Source organism: Larus michahellis, chromosome 15 (assembly GCF_964199755.1).
Source record: "Larus michahellis chromosome 15, bLarMic1.1, whole genome shotgun sequence".
NCBI classification, from domain to species: Eukaryota; Metazoa; Chordata; class Aves; order Charadriiformes; family Laridae; genus Larus; species Larus michahellis.
In genome coordinates, this window is record NC_133910.1 from 12,824,139 (window position 1) to 12,835,578 (window position 11,440).

Genomic DNA, 11,440 nt, shown 5'->3' on the forward strand with positions numbered 1-11,440 from the left:
TCCAAAAAGGTCACAAGCGCCTTGGAAGAGGCTGGAGCTGGATCCCCGCAGTCCGGAGGAGGCCAGCGTCTCCTAGAAGGAGAGGTTTCACAATTCATCTCGTTTGTTCGCTGTGGCATTTTCATCACGGTAGTTCGACTTATGCAATTACATAAAAAACATCTAATGAAATCTCGGTGACACAAAACATGAACGTTTATATTGGCCTCCCCGTGCCGTGGAGTTGATCTTGGCCGGGGCGTCCAGACAGACATTCTGCATTCTTCAGAGATTAAGCACTGAAACGCTCCGGAGAAACCCAGCTGCCCGCTCCCCCTGCAGCCGCGCCGCTAATTCCAACCACATGCTCGCCGGCCGGGGAGAGGGGAACACGTACCTTCTACACACACACACGGGTACCGGCGGGGACCCTGCCCGGCGCCTCGCGCACCCCCTGGCTGCATCCCCATCCCCCTGAGTACTCACGGGTCTCCGTGAATAAATACACACACAGCAAGTGCGAGGGATCCGGTGTTAGGTATAATTAAGGTACTGCAGCAAAATTGTTGATAAATAGGAAGAGCAGTGAGTAACCTCAAGTCAGGGATGGAGCCCCCGAGCCCGACCCCATGGCCGTGATGCCACGCTGCCCGTGCAGCACCTCCCCGATGCTCCCGGTTCATCACCCCGTGATATGTCAGACCCCAGTCAAAATAAAAGAGCCTGGGAGGCTCTGGACGGTGAAACCCCCATCCTGCTTTGGTTCCCACCTCCCTCCTTTTAAGAATTCGTCTGTCTCCCATTGAAAATCCCACTGGTCATTTAAAAAAGGAAAAAGAAGGGGAGGGCGAGGCGTGGAGGGAAGGGACTTTGTTCTCAGCAGCGCATGGGGAGCCGGGCAAGAACCAGAGAGGTGGGGATAGGGGTGAGGGGAGCGGACACTCCATCCTGATGCTGCCCACTTCACCCGTGCGTGGGTTTCAGGCGTACCAGGGTGCCTTGAGCTGCCCCACGCCCCGGTGCCACCGGGCAATGCCGTCATGGGTATCTGCAGCGCTGCCAAGCAGAGCCACCTCGCCAGCACCAGCCAGGGCGCATCCCGCCACGCATCCCTGCTCCCACCGCGGCCATTCCCATGTTTTAAGACCCAGGGCAGTGACTTCACTGCAAATCCCCATCCCAGTGACTGGGGAACGCAGCTCCTCCAACAAAAGCACCCGTGGACAAACACACTGTCTGGAAAGCCACCCGTCATGCCAGGTGACACCCAGGTGGCACTGCCAAACCAAAAGCCACCGCAGCGTTGTCTGCCCCACCCCGGTGCCTGCCTGGCTGCAAACCCTCCCTGCCATGGCGGGGGAAAGAGGGCCAAATCCTGGCCAGCACCAGCTCACGCCACCGGAGATTTCTCCAAATTCAGGTTGGTTTGGGGACAGGGACCAGCACCAGCTCATGGGGCCAGATGTGGCCACTGGGCTCCTGCCCCGCACCACTGGCTGCAGCTGGAGCTCTTGAAAAGCCCCAAACTGTCTCTCTTGCGAGGATGGGGGGTCCAAAGTGCAAAACCCACTGGGGGACCCACCAGCCCCACCGCCGGTGCCCTCGTCTTAAGGGCTGAACATTTTTGACATACTACAAACCATCAGCAAAACAAGATGTCAGGGCTGTAACTGCTGCTGGCACCGATTCTGCCGGGGCGTGGGAGGGATCCAGGAATAACAAGGGGGGGGTTCAGCGAGCAGCAGCCCCCCTCGCTCAGGTTGCAGCCGGGGCTCCGGCCCCGCGGGCGCATCGGCCGGTTGCCCGCACGGGATGTCTGCAAAGGCTCGGGCTTTACCGCCTTGCGCAGAAGGAGGAGGAAAGATGGGAGGAAAGGGGGAAGAGAGAGAGAAAAAGAGGAAAAATAGCCCCTTATTCCATTTTCATCAAGGAAGCATCCAGCCGTCCAAAAAATTTAATGTCATATTTTAGCAAGAAAAACAGCTGTTGTGGTACTTTAAGGCCCAGCATATTTTGGCCAGGGCTGCATGTTGTGGATATTGGCTGAGTCAAGGTTAGCTGTTAAAAGGCAGAAATTCTAGACCCATACGAAGAAACATCGCGTTCCTTTATATTCAGATAATATTTACTCCCAGGCCTGTTTTGTTTTGTTTTCTTCTCCCTCCTGGAGGGGGGCCCGGCCCTGGGGCTGTGGCTGCCCTCGGCATCGCCGCTCCGTGGGCTGGGGGGAGGCTGCGCCCGGGGCACGGCGCTTTGGGGGCGACGGGAACAAGGGGAAGCAGCAGGGCAGGCTCCGCCTGGCACCTCCGACTTGAGGTTTGCCCTCCAGTTTTCAGCGCTGCCTGGCGCGGAGCCATGCCTTGTGCGCAGGGAGAGCCAGCGGGGCAGGAGCCGGAGCTTCGCTGCCTGCTGGGGGGCCACGGGTCCCCCCCCATAGCACAGGCACCCGGGTGCCGCAGGGAGGGTGGGGGATCCACAAGATGCCAGCTGGTTTCATGGCACAGCACCCACGTGCCGTTCGCCATCCAGACTGGGTCAGCCTATTCCCCCCCAGGAATAACGACACCAACAAATCCATGGCACACAAAGCAAGACCCGGGGGAGCGAGGTCCCGTGCCATCAATCCCACCCCCTGCCCCAGGAGGGGACGCTCTACCCTGGCTAAGGTGCCAGCGCACCTACAAAACCCCCACGAGATTAACCCCCCAACAATTAAGCGCGATTTTAATGCGGTGCTTTGCAGCTTTATCTGTTCAATACTTTGTCCTGTTAGAGCACGTCTATGTTCTTACGCTATCGCCTATTTAAACGCCGGTGTCTGTGCTGGTCCCCAAACCAGCCGTGCCCAGGCTGCCACACTGGGGACCCTCCAGTCCCCTCCAGAGCGTCTTTGTGCCGTGGCTCCTTCCAGCTCCCACCTGCGCTGTGCCGCGAGAGCGAACGGGTGAGAAAGGTGGGGCAGGGGGGTGCATTTGTGCTGCATGGAAATTAAACCCCCCCAAAAAACCCCCCAAACTGGACACAGAGCCCCCCGGGCTCCACAGCCCTGCACCGAGTGTGATGCCACCCAGGCTGTAAATGACTCATCTTCTCGTAAAGCTGGTTTGCTAAGGAAGAAAGAAAAGCCTTTGCCCTGAAACAATTCCTCCGCGCCTGCCAAGCTCGGCAGGAGCAATCCACGCTGTCTCTCTGCTCCTCCGGAGTGCCCAGCGCCGGCGTCCCCCCGCCGTGGTGCCACCTCCAGAGCCGGACCCCCACCTCCCCTGGCAGCTCCGGGGCTTTCCTCCGTACCTCCCGCCCAGCGCCGTGCCTTACCCAACACGGAGCCACCAAACACAACCCTGCATATTTCACTAACCTCAGACGCTTGGACAGGGAAGGCTGCGGATGTAAAAAAAAAAAAAAAAAAGAAAAAAAAAGAAAAAAAAAGTCCAAGGTGGAACCGCAATGTTTATAAAATGGGTCACTGAATTATACATAAAAATATTTTCCTTGTGGATGCAATTACTTCCTGGACTTGTTATTCCACAGATGCTTAAGTTCGCCTCAAGCAACTCCAATAAATGCTTTACAGTCTGCTAGATCAACAGTAGCAGCGCTGGAGAGAATTGAGCAGCGCTGTTTCAAATTTGTCAGAAAACCACACAGTGTTTTCATGCGCACGTTTTAGAAACCCAAACAAAATGATTCCCAACCGTCGTGCTCCCTTTCCTTACGCCTTTAATGGGTTTCACGTGAGCTCCTCCAGACACGGGCAGAGCCCCAGGGGCTCCGGACACCCAGGAAAGTGCTCCCTGAAAGCCAGGGAGCCCCTGGGAGGAATCGGGGATTGAGGAGGGATGGCACCTCCCATCGCTCTCCCGTATAAACCCTGCTCGTCTCGCTCCCAAATTTTCCCATCTCATCCTCCTGCGAGGTCTGGCTCGCCCGTCAGGTACCCAGGGGGCAGCGGGATGTGTCACCGGCTTAGGAGGCTTTCCCAGGGGAAATGAATTTTGGGAGCGAGGGGTCAGGGCTGCCCCTACCTGCTGTGGGCGGGTGAGGGAGAGTTCAGGGGCTGGGGGGGGGGACACACACGCCACGTTGGGTTTAAATGTGCAATGAAAAAACCCCAGAGGAGCTGCAGCAAAGCTGGTGGGAAGGGAAAGGAGCCACGGCAGCGGCCAGACGGCTCTCAACGTGGGCACAGGCCGGCTATAACAGTCTCCCCCCATGGCAGGGACACGTATTTGGGTTTTTTCTCCTCTATCCAGCCACAGATTTTCACAAAACTCAGAGAAACTCAAGGCCGTGGAGATGCGTAAAGATATTTTTTTAATGCATGTAGGGCTTAGGCCAATGGCCCCTGAATAAAATCCTGGTCCATCTGCTGCATCCTGATCTTCAAAAAACCTCAAAGCTCCTTTCGCTTAAGAGCAATTGAAAGTATTTAGTGCCACTTTCAATAGGAAAGCAATCGAGGGCCGGGGTGTTGGAGGACACCCCAGGATCACGGGGCAGAGTACTGTTATGCCAATAAAACAAATTAATATCTGCCCAGGAATACTCGAGATTCACTCCAGGACTAACAGGTGGCTGTAACAAGATTATCCCGTTAACAGATCGCCAGCAGAGCAGAAATGTGCTTTCAGGTCTCTGCTTTCACTCCAAATTTCATCCACGAGATTTTCTGTCGGCAGGATAAACGGGTTAAAAGGTGCCTGCAAAAATGGGCTTATAAAAAGCTCCTTATTCTCCTGCTTCGAGGACGCAGCTGCCTCCTGTCCCCCCCTTGTATGGGAATCCCAGCCCATCTTCGCCTTTTTATAGGCCACCGCAGCAATCCTGCTCCTCTCCTGCGCTTCTCTGCCAGCGGCCAGGTATCGGTGGCAGCTGGACACCGTGGTGTCACAGCCCCTGACAGGACACAGCCATGTCCTCGTCCCTTATCCCGCAGGGTGCGGGCGGCGGCAGGCGCTTGGCAGATTGTGGACAGCACGAAAATCCCATGGGACCTGAGAGAGCATCCTCCTCCTCAGCGAGGGCATCCCGCAGGCTGCCATCCCCAAACTCCCAGTGAGACAAGTCATTCATGAGCGACCCCCACCCCACCACTGGTGGAAAACGCTTTGCCAAAGGGAAGGATCCGGGTTTCCCTCTGCCCTCGCTCCCAGCCCCGGGATGGGGATGTGTCCCCACGGCCGAGCCGCAGGCGGGGCTGCCCACCTCAGAGGTTAAACCAAGGGTCCCGCAGGGAACACACTGGCATTTTTATTTGGAATTAGGCCCCAGCACATCTTAATTTTCAGTTCAACTGCTACTGAAAAGAAACATGAAATAAAACAAGCGCCAGCGGTGGGGAGGGAGGGAGGGAGCAGGCAGCGCTGGGCCTGCCCACAGCCCCGAATTAGCTGCAGAAAAACGTTAACATTCCTGCACTGGCCCCCGGCCAGGGGCTGGAGCAATTCAGGAGACGGCGATGCAGTCACTGCCCAACACACGCATGGTCTGCGCGTCCCGGTGCCGCAGCCGGCGCGCAAAACTCCGGGGAAACGGCTGTGGCCGAGGGTGGGAAGAGCTTGGGCCGCGCTGCCCGCTCCCGGGGGCGGCCCCGAGGTGCTTTTAAATGCCACCAGCGCTTTTCTACCCAAGGCAAAGCGGCTGGGAAACGCCATGCAAAAGGTGACCCATACTGTGTGGGATTTCACCGTGGCTGGACACCATCAGGCTCCAGGTCCCCGAGCCAGCGCTGCCCAGGTTGGAGGGCTCAGATCCTGCCTCCAGATGCGCGAGTCGCTGCCATTTGGGGGTCACAGGAGGGACAACACGGTGACAAGCTCCCCCTTGGGGGGAGCACGGCATCCCACAGAGCATCCCCAGCACCCGCTGCCAGCCCTTCCTGCAAACCTGCATCAACTCGCGTGCCCCCCACCTCCCGGCGTCCCACCGCCTCATCGCAGACCCCCAGCGCCCCACCGCAGACCCCCAGCGCCCCACACAGCGTCCCCCCAAGCCCCAGCCTCGGCTGTGCCTGGCTGCCAGCGCAGTCTAATAACACTGGCCCGTACCCTGGTATCCGCCGGCCGCCCCAGCCCTCCTGATTTTGCCATTTGCCGGGCGCTGGAGGCAGCGTGCCGCGCTCGAGCGCCGGCGAGGGCTCCAATCTGTTCCTCATTAGGAGGGGCAGACAGCCCAGCGCGGGAGTCTGAGCCCTAATCTCCTTTCCAGTTGGTATCCGTCAGCAGATGTACAACAAGTGGTCGGATATTTTAGTGGGCATGTGTGTGACAGGGCCATTAGGGTTTTTTTTCCAGCTGAGAGGGGGGGATAAAACACCGTGGCTCGAGCCGAGGCTTTGCCGGTCGCACGCGGAGCCCGACAGCAGGTCCCGGCGCAGCAGCACGGCTGCCAGCTCTGCTCTGCTCCGCTGGCGTGGTGGTTTATTTTACCAAGGTCTTTCTTGGAAGAAGCGGTGATGAAGTTAACAGCCTGTGAGCCATAATTGGCTCACATTAAATCAAGGAAATGATATGTTTTGTTTTGCCCCCCCCCCCCTTTTTTTTTTTTAAATCATATTAAACAGGAAAAACCCACACAGAGCCAAGGAAGGAGCAGGCAGCAGCTCTCAGGAATCCGGGGGGAGATTTGTGTCCCATGCATAAAGAAATCCAGTCCTTGCCATCAAAGCAGAAGCAGCTTCACTCCAAAAATACCCAGCAGAAATGCCCATGGGCAAGGGAAGGGGGACCCAAAAAAACCCAGGTTATGGCACCGCAACAGGCGCCACTTCAAAGCCTGTCCCAGCAGCTCATGGAGTTCAACTGGACACACTAAAAAAAAAAAATTTCTTAAAAAAATTCTTCTTGGAAGTGCTTTCATTTACCTTGCCACCTCTCAACCAACACAGGGTGTCAAAAACCTTGCTGGTACCTTAATGTGGCTCCCGACGTACAGGGTATTTCAGAAAGGAAACTTCCTTGTGCTTGTTCTTTACATTTGATTTTTAGCCCCTGTGGCTACGTTCTGGTTGTGAGCGGAGCCGGGTGATGGCAGAACCGTCCTCCCAAGGCTGCAGGGCACCTAAGCCATCAGGTCTCCGGAGGGACAACATCCAGCCCCTAATGCCTGCCCCCGAGACGTCCCCACAGCCCGGCAGAGCTCGGCTGCATTTCCACCCCGGCTGGCGCAGTCGCTGCGGTGCAGCCCGTTTTCACCCCTCACTCACCGAGTTTTCCCCCATCACCACCAGCAGCCAGTGTCCTCTTGTGGCTCAGCACAAAAGCACCGAGAGCCACTGGGGCTTGTCCCACCTGGAGGCAGCCGCATCCCAGCTTGTCCTACCCACCGCTGGGATTTGTGGAAAACCCGAGCTGTTTCCAAGGCTGGCCCATCCGAAAGCACAGCACCCTTGGGGATACTCAGCCCCTGCTTTCACGCAGCATCGCTGCACAGGTGTGCATCAAGATCGACCGCATCATCCCAGCAAGGCAAGACACAGATCTATGGGGTGCAAGGACCGCGGGGGACCAGCTCTGAGCACCGCTGGCCGCATCCCTCCCTCTCTTGGGGGCCACCACAGCCCTGGGGAAATTTGGGCTCCAGAAGAGCGTGGCTCTGCGCTGCCTTGACACCGCTCACACACACCGGCCCAGGCCAGCGGCCACCCAGAAGCTGCGGCAGAAGATACAGCGAGTGACAAAGCCACCACATCGCATGGGAAGGACTGGATCCGCCCCCACATCCCCCGTTCATCCACTGACGCTGTTGCACTTACACCTGCAGGCACTGGAAGTTGTGGGTCGCAAGATTTCACGTGACTTGAAAAAAAAGCCCCACAAGCAGGAAAAACCATACCGCTTTTGGTAAATCCCCTGCCCAGCTGAAGATCACACACATGTCTTGCAGCTCATCCCAGCTCCTGCATTAGCCAGGTCAGAAACGGGACACCAAAACCCCTTGCTCTAAGCATGGGGGGATGAACAAGTCTCCCATCTGCGTGGCAACCAGGAACATTCCCCCCCCCCCAAATTCAACCCTTTTTCAACTTAAAAACAACAACAACAAACCTCAATGGGAAATTCTAATTTTGTTTGGAAATGTTATTTCCAAACTGCACATGAGAAATCACGCTCTGACCTAGCGTTGCTGACAGGCAAATATTTATCCCCACAAAATTTCCACATAAAGCCATCACTTTTGTCAGTAGGTCTGGACGGCAGAAGCAGAGGGAGAAGGCAGCGAGAGGGGAGCCAGGGGGCACAGGGACCGGCAGCTCTGCCCAGCGGGTCAGACCCACGGGCGGCTGCGAGGCCCTCGGACGGATGCCTGCAAACACCACGGCTCTCCTTGAGATTCATTTTGAGGCAAGACACAGCCTTTTCCAACACATTCAGAGCGAGTATCTAATATTTTTTTCAAGACTTGTACCTTTTTTTGCAATACATTAAACCAATACAAGCCTCTGCTCCCGCGCCCCACAGCACTCCACCATCCAGCGCCGCTGCCCTCGCCCGTGGCGGAGCGGATCCCGTCCGACGAACGTTTCTCAGTCTATTCGGCAGAGTTATTCTTTTGCTCTGTGTTTTGATACTTACAAAGCCATTACCATCCCTCGCATGCACATCCATCATCGGGCCTTCAAACTCCAGAAAGTCCCAAAAAACTATTTTCCACTCACCATGCAGCCTGCCAGGCTCTGTTCTTCTACTCTGCGTTGCTTCATCCATCGAAAGACATTTCAGCAAGTTCCGAGTCCAACAAAATAAACAGATGGCAGCCTGAAAAGGTGGTGATTTTTTTCTGTGAGGGGGGAGCCGGGGCAAGGGATGCAGCCGGGAAGAGCTGAATTCTGTCTGCCTGGTTGGAAAAGTTAATCTGGGCTCCGGCAACGATGCCCGTCTGGAGCCGGGGGTGCAAGGCAGCGCTTTGCAAAGCCGTGGGGTCCTGGAAAGCTGCAGGGGGAGCAGCCGTAGCTGCCTCCTGGGCTCAGGCTCCCCCAGGTCTACAAGCTCCACGCCACAGGGGTGCACCCACCCCAGTACCAACCCCCACCGGGCACCCACCTTCCCTCCGCGTGCCCCCAGCACCCTGCAGCCACCATCTGCGCCCTGAGCGGCTCTGGAAACCCAGCACACGCTGTTTGCCAGCGTTTTGTGAGGAGCTGGTTCACCATCACACCTCTGCACCACCCCGACGGGGACCACGCGCTCCCCAGGAATCACCCACAGAGCAGCACCCTGCTGCAAAGCACCAGCTCTGCTACAGCCTTACGGGACGCGGGCGACGCAGAGAGAAGCAACCCTGCCCCAGCGCAGGGCAAACCAGCCCCGGGGCTGCCCCTGAGCATCGCGGCATCCTGACCCAGCAATCACCAGGGCAGGCTTACGGGGAAGATTTATGAAAGGATGTGGCCAGATGAGCAATAGAGACGAATAGCCTTGAGGAGTGACTGATTTCTCCCTTACAAGAGGAATAGAAATTAATTTATGAATTGGGTTAGTTAAGTTGCCAAGTGGCTTTGATGCAGTTTATTTTTTTGCATATGTTCATGATCTATTGCACAGCTGTCAGAGGGGGAGGAAGGTCCTATTGAGCCGGAGAAATGCATCACTCTGGCAGAGGCAGCCAACAGCTCTCAGCAAAACCAGATTGCCCTTTTATCGGCCACGGGTTGGTCTGCCGCTTTCCCAAAGCGGGCGCCTCCTTCCTCCCCAGTTCACCCTCGAGGGCCTGGAGCGCCCTTACTTGCCGCAGAGGCGGGGAGGGGGACAGAAGCCCCTTCCCCGTGCCGATGGCCAAGCACAGCCCACCGGAGACACCGCTGATACCATTTTCTTCCACCTTCTCCTCCCCTTGCGTGTTTTGGTAGGACCTACAGCAAGTCAGGAGAGTCCCCACGGAGATGCGGAGCGGGGACGGGGTGGTGGGTGCTTTATTCCTTACCAAGACTGCACGCTTAGAAAGAAACCATGGAGGGCAGAGCGAGGATGTGGTGCTCAGCCAAAGCGAGCGCGGGGACCTGTTACACCATGGCTGAGGGACCCCCTTCCCTCCGGGGGACACCGTCCCCCTGTCACCAAGGGACAGACTTGCCCAGGGGCTCAGCCCCGGCTCCCCGAGCCGAGAGCAGCGCGGGCGCCGGCTCCCCCGCACTCCCCGGCGTTACAGGTGCTTGGAGGTTTTTCAAGACACGAAGTAATTTCCTGTTTGAAGCAGTTGACAAATCTGCACAGAAACTGGATAACCCTTCGCGTCTCAGGGAGATCCGACGGCTGCGGCTCACAGCTCCCCTACAATGGACTTTTTTTTCCACAAAAGTGTAAGGGGAGGGAGGTTGGGTTGAACACCCCTCTCTGTCCCATGTCCAAGTGGTTTCAGGTTTAGGAGAGACACCGTGTCCTTCTGCGAGGTCTGTGGCAAGCACACGCAGTGGCCACGTGCCCAGGAGGTGCCCCAGCCCGCAGCGGGTTCCCAGCCCCGGCCCCATCCTCACGCCGCTCCCAGCCCAGGAAACGCAGCGGCCGCTGCCAGCCCTCGCTGCATCGCCCTGCTCCCTCCCGCAAGCCTCCCGCAAACCGGGCTATTTGAGGAAAAACCTGCGTCATTAAATTATCACATATATACAGCAAAACCAGCTACTGCACAGTTAGGGGCTTGATGACTCTTCAGTTAATAGCTGCTTTTTAGCCAGAGGCATGAGAATTAAAGTAGACCTCCTTCGGGGCAGGAGGTGGCACTCGGGGCTCCAGCCCGGTGTACCCCCATGCTGGCTGCACCAGCACGGCCGGGCTCACCCCACTGAAGCAGCAGAGAAGGTCCCAGGTCCCAGGGGCTACAGCAGGCTGTCCCCAGCCACCCAGCCCCCAGCCTGTGCCCCCAAGCACAGCCCAGCCCCAAGGAGCTGCCAGGGCCTGGGGCTCGGCACCCCGGCTCCTGAGAGAGCACAAAGCCCTGGAGAAAGGAGAGATGCAGATCCTGCTTTCTGCAGCCCCTCACTACAGGGTGCATTGGTCTCCAAATACAAACGAAAGGGGGGAGATGAATTAGCGAGAGACGTTGCAGCGCACAGACGGCCACTTCGCGTGGCAGCCAGCTCCGAGTCACCTTCTCCCTCTCCAAGCCACCAAACCACGCAGCCAGGTCAGCGCCCAGCGCTGCCACCCATTCCCCACACCCTGCCAGGGCACAACGTTTCTCCCTGCTTCTGCGTTGGCCTCTGCAAATGGGAAGCTCCCAGCCCTCATCTTTGAAGGATGCGACCATCCAAAGGATGCCCAGACAGCAGACCCACCAACAGGCACAGAAGCCTTTCTCCCCCTCGCCCCCAGGCACACGACAGCCCAGGGTTCACACCTTGGCTCTCAGCAGGGACCCACACCCAGCACGCAAACCCCTCCAAGAGACACAAGCAGAGAGCTAGTGTGACCCTGCACAGGGCAGCACCCTCAGCCCCACCACCGTCCCAAAAAGAACCAGCAGCCAA

General features: G+C 57.5%; 1 protein-coding gene across 1 annotated transcript in view; it reads right to left on the reverse strand.

Moving 5' to 3' along the window:
- The window catches only part of ADAMTSL2 (ADAMTS like 2), a 68,599-nt gene that overhangs the window by 55,587 nt on the left and 1,572 nt on the right, over positions 1 to 11,440 (reverse strand). The window lies entirely within an intron of this gene.